This window comes from Pteronotus mesoamericanus, unplaced genomic scaffold (genome assembly GCF_021234165.1).
Source record: "Pteronotus mesoamericanus isolate MK-2021 breed Mesoamerican mustached bat unplaced genomic scaffold, CSHL_Meso_final contig_105, whole genome shotgun sequence".
In the NCBI taxonomy this organism is placed as follows: Eukaryota; Metazoa; Chordata; class Mammalia; order Chiroptera; family Mormoopidae; genus Pteronotus; species Pteronotus mesoamericanus.
Genome location: NW_026555006.1, coordinates 16,878,621 through 16,890,757, shown reverse-complemented (window position 1 = coordinate 16,890,757; position 12,137 = coordinate 16,878,621). Strand labels below are relative to the sequence as shown.

At 39.8% G+C, this 12,137-nt stretch overlaps 1 pseudogene; it reads left to right on the top strand.

Moving 5' to 3' along the window:
- Positions 1–565: 565 nt before the first annotated feature.
- LOC129069931 (nascent polypeptide-associated complex subunit alpha-like) lies at positions 566–1,211 on the top strand (annotated as a pseudogene).
- The last annotated feature ends 10,926 nt before the right edge of the window (positions 1,212–12,137 follow it).

Genomic DNA, 12,137 nt, shown 5'->3' with positions numbered 1-12,137 from the left:
CCCATACCCTCCCTACCAGCTGGCAACCATCAAAACACTCTCTGTATCCATGATTCTATCTCTGTTCTTATTGTTTGCTTAGTTTGTTTTTTTAGATTCAATTTTTTATAGATTTGTAATTTTTGCCATTTTATTATTCATAGTTTTGATCTTCTTTTTCTTAAATTAGTCCCTTTACTATTTCATATAATAATGGTTTGGTGATGATGAATTCCTTTAGTTTTTTTTCTTGTCTGGGAAGCTCTGTCTGTCTTTGATTCTAAATGATATCTTTGCAGGGTAGAGCAATCTTGAGTGTAAGTCCTGGCTTTTCATGACTATGACTGTTTCTAGCCAATCCCTTCTAGCCTTCAAAGTTTCTTCTGAGAAATCAGCTGACAGTCTTATAGGAATGCCCCTGTAGGTAACTAACTACTTTTCTCTTGTTGCTTTTAAGATTCTCCCTTTAGATCTTGGTTCCACGTTCCCTACACATCCCACACAGTTTGTAACAGTACCTGACTCTGGATTTAGCAACAGAACAGATTCCATCCAATTCAGGCCTCCTTTTTTATTCCCTTCAGAAATGCCCAGTGAAGCAACAGAAACAGTCCCTGCTACAGAGCAGGAGTTGCCACAGCCCCACACTGAGACAGGGTCTGGAACAGAATCTGACAGTGTTGAATCAGTACCAGAGCTCGAGGAACAAAATTCCACACAGGCAACCACAAAACAAGCCCAACTCGAGTCAGCAGCTGAAATCGATGAAGAACCAGTCAGTAAAGTAAAACAGAGCTGGAGTGAAAGGAAGGCACAGAAGGCTATGTCCAAACTGGTCTTTGACAGGTTACAGGAGTTACTAGGGTCATTATCCAGAAACCTAAGAATATCCTCTTTAGTCATCACAAAACCAAATGTCTCTAAGAGCCCAGCTTCAGAAACCTACATAGTTTTGGGGGAAGACAAGATCGAGGATTTATCTCAGCAGGCACAACTAACAGCTGCTGAGAAATTCAAAGTTCAAGGTGAAGCTGTCTAAAACATTTAAAAGAACACACAGACTCCAACTTTACAAGAGGAAAGTAAAGAGGAAGAGGTTGATGAAACAGATATGGAAGTTAAGGACAGAATTGGTCATGTCATAAGCAAATGTGTCAAGGGCAAAGGCAGTCCGAGCCCTCAAAAACAACAGTAATGATGTTGCAAATGCTGTTATCGAATTAACAATGTAATCATCTAAAAAGGAGGACCTTTTTTGTGTGTGTTTCAAAAGAGTTACTGCAGCTTGGTTTGAAATTTGTACTCTTTCTATCATTAATAAAGTTATGGCTTCCTGTGGGATTTTAAAAAAAGATTCTCTCTTTATCTTTAACATTTGACATTTTAATTATGATGTACCTTGGAGTGGGCCTCTTTGCATCTATCTTGTTTGGGACTCTCTGTGCTTCCTGGACTTTAATGTCTATTTTCTTCACCAAATTAGGGAAGTTTTCTTTCATTGTTTTTCAAAAGATTTCCAGTTTCTCTCTGTTTCCCTTCTCCTTCAGGTACCCCTGTGATGCGAATGTCGGACCTCTTGAAGTTGTCCCAGAGGCTGCTTATGCTTATTCTCATTTTTTAAATTCTTTTTTCTTCTTCTTGTTCTGATTGGTTGTTTTTTGCTTACTTAAGTTCCAAATCATTGATTTGATTCTCAGCTTCATCCACTCTACTGTTGTTTCCCTGTAAATTGTTCTTCATGTCAATTAGTGAATCCTTCATTTCTGACTGGAGCTTTATATGCTGCTGAGGTCCTCACTAATTTCCTTGAGCATGCTTATAACCAGTATTTTGAACTCTGCATCTGATAGATTGCTTATCTCCATGTCATTTAGCTCTTTTTCTGGGGTTTTGATCTATTTTTTCACTTGGGCCCTGTTTCTTTGTCTCCTTATCTTGGCAGCCTCCCTGTGTTTGTTTCTATGTATGAGGTAGAGCTGCATTGACTGCATGTCTTGGCAGTGTGGCCTAATGTAGTAGGTGTCCCATAGGATCCAGTGGCACAGTCTGCCCTATCATCTAACCAGGGTACTCAAGATGCCTCCTTTGTGTGGGCTGAGTACAACCTCCTCTGTAGTTGAGTCTTGGTTGCTGTTGGCAGATCAATAGGAGGGATTTACCCAGGCCAGTCAGCTGCAAGGATTGGCTGTGACCACTGATCATCAACCTCTGCTGTCTGTGGAGGATCAGCTGTGCAGAGGCAGGGTGGTGTTGCTCCGATGTAGGCTTTAGCTATCCTCTGGGTACGCTGGCCCTGGGGTTTCCCAGGTGGTGCAGGCCCCTATCTGTGTTTTGCCTGGGGCCACCCTGACTGAGCTATAAAGCAATCTGAGATGGCTGCTACTTGTGCTGGGCTTGAAGATTCTCAGGCAAAGGCAAGCTGTGAATCTGGGCTGGCTGCTGTTAGTGCCAAGCCTGGGGGTCACTGAGGCCAGTTCTTGCTTGTTTGAGAGGATTTAGGAAGTTGTGAAGCATGAGGACTTCTAGTCAAGATGGCAGCATAGGTAGACATGGCTCACCTCTTTGCACAACAGTTGCTTCTTAAAACCAGGTTTGCACAGTGGACCAGAGATGAGATAAATCACTTATGTTGTAGGAGAAGAAATAAAGGCTGACATTATTGAGCTCACTGCCTGACAGAAAGAAAAACAGCTTGAAGAATACTTTTTAAAGAATTGCAGGACTGGCTTTTCAGACATCTTATGGTTGTCAGCTTTAACTTAGGTAGTACTGATTATTTGGGGCCTAAAAATTCTGAATTTTTATCACTTTTCTGTCTCCTCCTGATGAGTTAGAATTTGACCAATTTACTTTTTATTAACATCTCCATCAGATACAGGAAGAAGGAATAAAAGAAATAGTACACCAAAGCTACCCAGGCTTCTTTTTTGATTGGTAGGAGGATAAAATTAGAAAGTAAGTTAACACTCCAATAATCTCTTCTCTCTTTGACCCTCCAATTACAGAAAATTGAAAGATTGTTTTAGAAATAATTGGAAAGGTTTTTCTTCCCAACACAAAAGACACCTGATTTTCCTAGCTTGGGATAGTTCTAATCTTTTTAAAACCGCTAACATACAGAAGGTCTCATGTTTCTCCAAGAAACTCCCCAAGATTTTGTCATATCTCATCCCACTCATTTCTATAACATGCCCCAGTTGGCTTATCTAAATTATGTGAGCAGGAGGGGGTGATTTAGGTGACTGTCCACTCTAACCCCAATGATTCTTTGATTCTAGTATCTTAACAAGGAATACCCTGTGGGGAAGACTGAGGAAGCTAAGGACCCTCTCTCTGTGGCATCTCCTATAGGCAAACAATGGTCCCTTCTCATAAGAGCTATGCTATTCTAAGTGCACTACAAATATTATCACATCCAGTCCAAATGAGAAGAGGTACTATTGATAGCGTCACAATTTACAGATACGAAAGCTGAGGCACAGTTGTTATTTGGTTATGGTCTCACACTCAGCAAGTTGCAGAGATGCATTTTAAACCAAGCCAGCCTGGCCCCAAAGTGAGTGCTCTCAACCAGCGGGTGCTGCTGCCTCTATAACAGTCTTTTTCAACTCACCTCCGGATGGTTCAAATCCTGTTAACTGTGCTTCCCAATAATGACCCCTTAAACAGGTCTGTGTCTTGCTTATCTCAAACCAAAAATGGGAACAGAGGCCTACTTCACTGCGGTAGTGTGAAACATCAACATATTGTCTGTAAAATAACTTTACCCATTTATTGGCATTTGTTAGCTGTGTGACCTTGGGCAAGCTTAATTATTTTCTCTGCCCCTCAGTTTCCATAGCTGTCAAATGGACATGATATTAGTATGCATTTCAAGGAGTTGTGAAAATCAAATAAGTTAATACATGTAAATTACTCAGAACAGTATCTATCACAGTGAAAATACTTTTTAAGTTTGTTAATACCATTCTATTACATTACATTACATTACATACTATTGGGTTGGCCACAAAGTCTGTTTAGTTTTCTCCGTAAAATAAAAGATACTTTTTTTTTTATTTTTACCAATAACTTTATTGATTTAAATATTTTGAGTATGTTGGCTATCTCCCACATGGTATAACATTGTTTGTTTTCAAGTAATGTCTTGATTTGATCACTCTCAACTTCAACTGGTCTACCTGACTGTGGAGCATCATCCAGCAAGAAATCTCCAGCATGAAACTTTGCAAACCACTTTTGACACATTCGATCAGTCACAGCACCTTCTCCATACACTGCACAAATCTTTTTGTGGTGTGTGTGTTTCAGTTGCATTTTTACCTTTCTTAAAATAAGCATAATATGCCAAAAATGTTGATATTTTCTTCCATCTTCAGTATTAAAATGGCTACACAATAATTCACCAATTTTGATAAGTTTTTTTTTTAAAGTGCATGCTGATATGACAGCTGTCACAATACAATCTAACAAAATTGTTTCAAATGAAGTTCAGGACAACTAAATGCTACTAGAGCCATCTTACAGAAAAAAACCTAATGAACTTTTTGGCCAACCCAATATTTTAGAATTTAGAAAGACTGTAGATCTTGTTCACAATTGGGTGGTATGGGTGAAGAAAACAGAGGAGACAATACAGAAAGTAAGGGAGGGATATTCCTGGGGAGAAAAGATTTCAGTGTCTGCTAAAATTATTTTCTTACAGAAGACTTCCCTGATCCCCAGTCCTGGTTAGAGCTTTATGCTGGATGCTGCTGGAGAAACCTGTAGTTTTCCTTTGTAATACTCCTAACTTCTATCATTTGTAAGTATTGTTCAAAAAAATTTCCCATCTTTCTTAATCCTGTTTTTCTAATGCTTTGCACCATGCCTTACATAGAAATGTAAGTAGAGCTTAGCTGTCTTTAGCTAAGCATAATAACGCATATTATGCTTTATTACTTCAAGAAAAAAAATGCAACTGAAACACACAGACACACACACAAAGATTTGTGTAGTGTATAGAGAAGGTGCTGTGACTGATCAAATGTGTCAAAAGTGATCTGCGAAGTTTCATGCTGGAGATTTCTTGCTGAACAATGCTCTATGGTCAGGTAGACCAGTTGAAGTTGAGAGTGATCAAATCAAGACATTGATTGAGAACAATCAATGTTATACCATGTGGGAGATAGCCAACATATTCAAAATATTTAAATCAATGAAGTTATTGGTAAAAATGAAAAAAAGTGTCTTTTATTTTACAGAGAAAACTAAACGAACTTTTTGACCAAGCCAGTACATCCAATTCTCTTCAATACCCTCATCTGCACCACCAGTATCTATACCTTATCTTCTATAGAAGTTTCCAAAGGTTTCCTTCGATGTTTTCTTTCTGTCATCTTTACTGGCCAGTCTGCACATATCAGCAAGGGTAGTCCTTTAAAAGTATAAATGTAAATTAAAATGTTCCAGGCTTCAATTTATATTTAACATCTGAGCCCCTTACTTAAAGCTTATAATGTCCTAGATGATCTGCCCTACCCACCTCTGGCCTGATATACCTCTCTATCTCCATCTCTAGGTTCTGCCGCAAGAACCTAGGGATTCCTTTTTGCCTTGACTTTACAAAGTTCATCCCTGCCCCAGGACTTTCACACTTGTTGCAGCCTTTGTCCCTAGAGTCCCCTTTTTATCATTCATGTGACAGCTCAGATTGCTAAGAGGTGATCCAATCAATGCATACCATCATTTCTCTTTTTTCTCCCCTTTATTCCATTCCACCCTGTGCCACCCCTCCTTAATTCATGTCCATGGATCCTACATATAAATTCTTTGCTTTCTCCATTTCCTATACTATTCTCAACATCCCGGTGTCTATTTTGTTCCTACTATTTATGCTGCTTATTCCCTGTATGTTTCCCCCCATTCTCCACCCTCCCACTCCCTTCTGATCTCCGTTTCTGTTCTAGTTGTTTGCTTAGTTCATTTTTGTTCTTTTTTTAAGGTTCAGTTGTTGATAGTTGTGAGTTTGTTGTCATTTTACTGTTCATAGTTTTTGACCTTCTTCTTTCTCTTAGATAAGTCTCTTTAACATTTCATACAATAAGGGCTTGATGATGATGAACTCCTTTAGCTTTACGTTATCCGGGAAACACTTTACCTGCCCTTCCATTCTAAATGATAGCTTTGCTGGATACAGTAATCTTGGGTATAGGTCCTTGTCTTTCATGACTTTGAATACTTCTTTCCAGGCCCTTCTTGCCTGTAAGGTTTCTTTTGAGAAACCAGCTGAAAGTCTTATGGGAACTCCTTTGTAGGTGGCCCTCTCCTTTTCTCTTGCTGCTTTTAAGATTATCTCCTTATCTTTAACCTTGGGTAATGTAATTATGATGTGCCTTGGTGTGTGCTTCCTTGGGTCAACTCTTTTTGGACTCAGAGCTTCCTGGACCTCCTGGTAGTCTATTTCCTTGGCCAGATTGGAGAAAGTCTCCTTCATTATTTTTTTCAAGTAAGTTTTCAATGTCTTGTTCTTCCTCTTCTCCTTCTGGCACCCCTATGATTTGGATGTGGGAACATTTAAAGTTGTCCTGGAGACTCCTAAGTCTCTCCTCATTTTTTTTGAATTCTTGTTTCTTCATTCTGTTCTGGTTAAATATTTATCTCTTCCTTCTGTTCCCAATCAGTGATTTGAGTCCCAGTTTCCTTCTCTTTACTGTTGGTTCCCTGTATATTTTTCTTTATTTCATTTTGGGTAGCCTTCACTTTTTTGTCCATTTTGTGACCATACTCAACCAATTCAATGAGCATCCAGATTACTGGTATTTTGAACTGTGCATCTGATAGTTTGGCTATCTGTTCATCACTTAGCTCTATTTTTGGAGCTTTGATCTGTTTTTTAATTTGGGCTATATTTCTTTGTCTCAGCACACCTGTTATGTTGTGAGGGGCAAAGTCTTAGGCATTTGCCAGGGTGGGGCAACCCAGGTCGCTGTGTTATGCTGCCGTGTGTGGGGGAGGGGTCTGAGAGGGAACAATGCTGTTTCCTCGGCTCTCTGCCAGCTTTCGGTCACTTCTCCCACTACCCACAAGCAAACTGGGCCCTTCTAGTGCTGATTCCTGGGTGGGTGGGTTTGTGTACATTCTAGGACCCTGTCACACCACCATTTCTTACCTATCACCCTCCAGAGAGCCTGGTGTTTCCTATCCCATTACTTTCTTTATTGACTTTTCAATAACTACCATAAGAAATTATCTTGTTCATTCATTGCTTGCTTGTTTACTTTCTGTCTCTCTCTGCTAGAATATGAGATTCGTGGGGCCAGGGACTCTGCCTTTCCATGTACTACTGTCCCTGACTTCTAAAACAGTGCCAGACATATAGTAGGCACTCAATGAATATTTGTCATTTGAATGATTGAAGGTAATTTAAGCTGAATCCTAAAAAAAAGATGAGAGGTGACCAAGTGAAGATAAGAAGTAAGAGTCTTTCAGACAGGAGAACAGTATCTCCAAAGGCCTAGGGTAGGAAGATGTATCATAAGTGAACTAAAAAGAAGGCCTATTTTTATGCATGTACCATGCTGTTTTGATTACTATGGACTTATAGTATAGCTTGATGTGAAGTAGTGTGATTCCTCCAATTTTGTTCTTCTTTCTCAGGATCACTGCTGTTATGTGGGACCTTTTGTGGTTTTATATAAATTTTTGAAATAGTTGTTCTAGTTTTGTGAAATATACATAGATCAATGGAACAGACTAGAGAGCCCAGAAATAAACCCACCTTTATAGTTAATATTCGACAGAGGAAGCAAGCACATGCAATCAGCTAAGATAGTTTATTCAATAATTAATGATATTAGGAAAATTGGACAGATGAGTGCAGAAAAATGAAACTAGGCCACCTTCCTATACCACACACAAGAATAAATTCAAAATGGATTAAAGACTTAAAGGTTTGAAACAAAACCATAAAAATCATAGAAGAAAACATTGGCAACAAAATATTGGACATTGCTCAGAGCAATATTTTATTGGATATATCTCCCAATATCAAGAAAAACAAAAGAAAAAAATAAACAAATGGGACTACATCAAACTAAAAAGTTTTTGCACAGCAAAGAAAAACATCAACAAAGTAAAAAGACAACCCATAGAATGGGAGAATAGATTGGCCAATACATCTGATAAGGGGTTAATATCCAAAATTTGTAAAGAACTTCCAAAACTCAACACAAAAAGAACAACCCAATTAAAAAATGGGCAAAGGACCTGAAAAGACACTTCTCCAAAGAGGACATACGGATGGCCAATAGACATATGAAAAAATGCTCAACATCACCAATTTTCAAAGAAATGCAAATTAAAACCACAATGGGATATCATCTCTCACCTGTCAGAATAGCTATCATCAATGAATCAACAACAAGTGCTGGTAAGGATGTGGAGAAAGGGGAGACCTTTTATACTATTGGTGGGGATGCAGATTGGTGCAGCCACTGTGGAAAGCAGTATGGGGATATTGCAAAAAATTAAAAATGGATCTGCCTTTGACCCAATGATCCTACCTCTGGGGATATATCCACTAGAACCCAAAACACTAATTTGAAAGAACATAAGCACACCTATGTTCATTGCAGTAGTATTTACAATGGCCAAGATATGGAAGCAGCCCAAGTGTCCATCAGTAGATGAGTGGATAAAACAACTATGGGACATTTACACAATGAATACTACTCAGCTGAAAAAAAAAAAAGAAGAAGAAAATTTCACCTTTTGCAACAGTATGGATGGACCTGGAGAACATTATGCTGAGTGAAATAAGCCAGTCAGAGAAAGACAAGTACCACATGATTTCACTCATAAGTGGAATCTAATGAATAAACTTAACAAGCAAAATAGAGACAGACTCATAGATAGCAGGATAACAGCTAAGGGGGTCGGGAGGGATTGCGCAGAAAGGAAAAAGGATCCATAGACATGGACAACAGTGTGGTGATTGTGGGAGGAGAAGTGGTATAAGGGGACTAAATGATAATGGAAAAAATACAGTTAAAAAATAAAGAAAAATTGATTTTAAAAAAATGAAAAGAAAAAGAAGACCCATGCAACTGGAGTTAAGGGAGCGAGAGAGGACGTGGCACAAGAAGCTGACTGGTGAGTAGAGCCAGAGTATGCTGGGCCATATAAGTCATGCTGATGATTGTGGATTTTTGTTACAGCAATAAGAAGCTGTCTTAAGACTTAAGCAACAGGTTCAGGTGAGTGATTTTAAAAGAATCCTCTGCAGCAAGTGGGTGGTTTTGGGGGTAGATTCATAACGCCAAGTAATAGCTCCCTTTTCCTTGCCTCAATCTTAACAAAAAACACTGTGGAGTAGACAGGAAACGTAGAATTACCTCCAAACTGTAGATGAAAAAAGCGAAGTTTCTGAGAGCATAAACAAGTTGCTGATGGTCAGGGTGACTTTATTCTAGCCTTTCCTGAGTTGAAGCAGCCATGAACAAAGGAAACAGGGAGGTGATTAAAGAGCTCACTCAGCTGAATGCCCTTGGTGTCTCTCCTCCTCCCTGTCCTAAGGAGGGAGGGCTTTGGGCACAATATACATTAGAAACTTTGCTTGTAATAAATCTTCTACTTCCTTGTGAAAAGACCATCATGAATCTTGTCTCTTAAAGAGCTTCTCTGCTTCATGAATTTTAACAACCCTCTTTAGTGTAGAAACGTGGCCTCTTGTTGTCCATGTTAAAATTCAAATCTTGGATGAGTAGATATATTATACCACTGGGCTGCAAGAGCGATAAGGCCATTCATCCATCTGCCTCAGACTGGGTCAGTCTTTTTCACCTGCAACTGATGAGTCCTCTGCCCTGGTGTGCATCCACATCACTCTTCTCTCCCGTCCTTTCCCAGAAGTTGATGAGAGCCCAGAACTGCAGCTGCTGCAATGGGGAGGAAGGGAGGCAATAAGCAGTTACTGGGGACCTACTATGTGCCAGCCAGGCTTCTAGTGAGGTGCTATACATGCCTGATCTCATTTTATCCATTCACAATAATCCCCTCCCCATTTGCTTATTAACAGATCTAAATCATATTTTTCAGATAAACCATACCAATACATTGGAATCAAAGTCAATAATTCTCTATTTTGACTTCCCCCACCCTGGAACCAGCACTATCATCTCTCCCATTGTAAGATCTGCCTCACAGGTGACCCATCCTCAGGTTTTTCTCCCAACTTTTCCACGCTTCATTACCATCTGGGTCATGTGGTTCAAGCACAAATCAGGATTTCTGCTCTGTTCAGAAATGCTCCCTGGATCCCTTTGCCTGCAGTTTACTGTTCAGTAAGGAACAAAACCAACCATGCTAGAAGTATAATAATAGAAAAGGGCTATTAGAGCAATGAGAGGGGAATGATTCATGATGTTTTTGTTGGGGGAGCAGTGGTGGTGGGGGCAGAAGCCTTCAGAGAAGGCAGCTGAACTGGGTTTGGTGGCAGATAGAGGGGCCCCTCTAAAAAGAAAGCAGTGTCATGAGCAAAGGCATTGAAAGGTGAAAGCCGTGGCTCTGGCTGCCCCTGGGACACATAACTGGTTGTTACTGCACCACAGAATCTTTCTCAGGGCTTGAAAGAGCAGCATAGCAACAAGCAATGATTTGCTACAACTAGGCTGTCAAGCAGTTTATCTGATGCTAGCATCCATGTGAACTGCATGATGATTTATGAAACTCAATTTCTCCACCAATACAGTCAAGCAGATTTAGTAGCACAGTCAGGAAGAGCTTAGGGAAAGGCAGCCTCTAGGGACAGACCAAGGCTACCCACTGCATTGCCCTGACTCCAGCTCTGAGGAACACTGAAGCACTGGTTTGGATCAAGGCCATGGGAAATAGAGCTACTGGTTGGGGCTGAGTTTCTAATGTGATAAGGAAAATTATTTTTTTAAAAACCAACAACTCTGGAATTCAAGTGCCAGGATGACTCTTGGCTTTTCCCTTTTTGCCTTCTATATTTGACTTTGGGAAGTAGACCTTGTGGTGTCTACTTGACTTTCCCAGACTCCTTACCACCACCCCACCCCCCCAGCTTAAACTCACAGAAGAGTCTAAGAAAGGGTTATGTGTGCCCTGGGAAAGCCAAGTAGACACCACATGGGTACCAATACAGGGTCTCAGGCAAAGAAAGTCTCAGCTGTCTACTGTGGCATTTCCTAGTCTAAACTTAAAGCTAAAGGGGCAAAGAGAGTCCTCAATATTTTCCCAGCTCTGCTTATTGGAAGCAAAGGCTCTACAGAAGCATTTAGTCAAAATCATAGCTAATGTTAAAGAGAGTCCTTTTGCCCAGACTCATTCTCTATGTATATTACTTTTATGAAACTTGGCAGCTTTAGGTCAATTGTTGTTAGAGATTTGTCCCAAAGTTTAGAGTTCCATACCCTAGGGCCACAAGGAGAAGAAACAAGGAGAATTTAAGCCTTGTGTTTGGTTTACCTAGAACTCTGGTAGGCTCTAACAGGAACCCACAGTAGGCTCTAGAAGCAAGGATACAGAGTCAGCTTCAGCTGTCTTCTGCCAATAGCAGAATTTCCACTGACAAATGCACTTTAACCCATCCTAGGCCACCAGTCTCTTGCAATGCTTCCGCATGCCTTTATATTTTCTCTTTAGGCTTGCACATGAATTTAACCAGTCCAGAGGAGTAACTGATCTATAGATTTAATGCAATTCCTATAAAATCCCAGCATGGTTTGGTAGAGATAGACAAGCTTCTTCTAAAACTTATACAAAAAAAGGGGAAATGTGCTAAATGGACAAAATAATTTTTAAGAGAAAAATAAAGTATGAATTAAGAATTCTTGATGTTAAATCTTAATATATAGTTAAAATAATCAAGATAGTATGGCATTGGTGGAGGCACACAGATCAAGGGGACAGAATAGAGAGCCCAGAAATAGACCCACACACATATGTCCAACTGATTTTTGGCAAAGGTGCAAAAGCAATTCAATGTAGAAAGAATAGCGTTTTCAATAAATGATGCTGAAGCAATAGGACATTGCTATGTACTGAATTATGTATGCCCCACCCCCCACCGCCACCGCCAATTTATATGTTGAAGCTCTTATCCCCAAAGATGACTGCATTTGGAGATGGAGCTTTCAGGAGGTAGATAATATTAA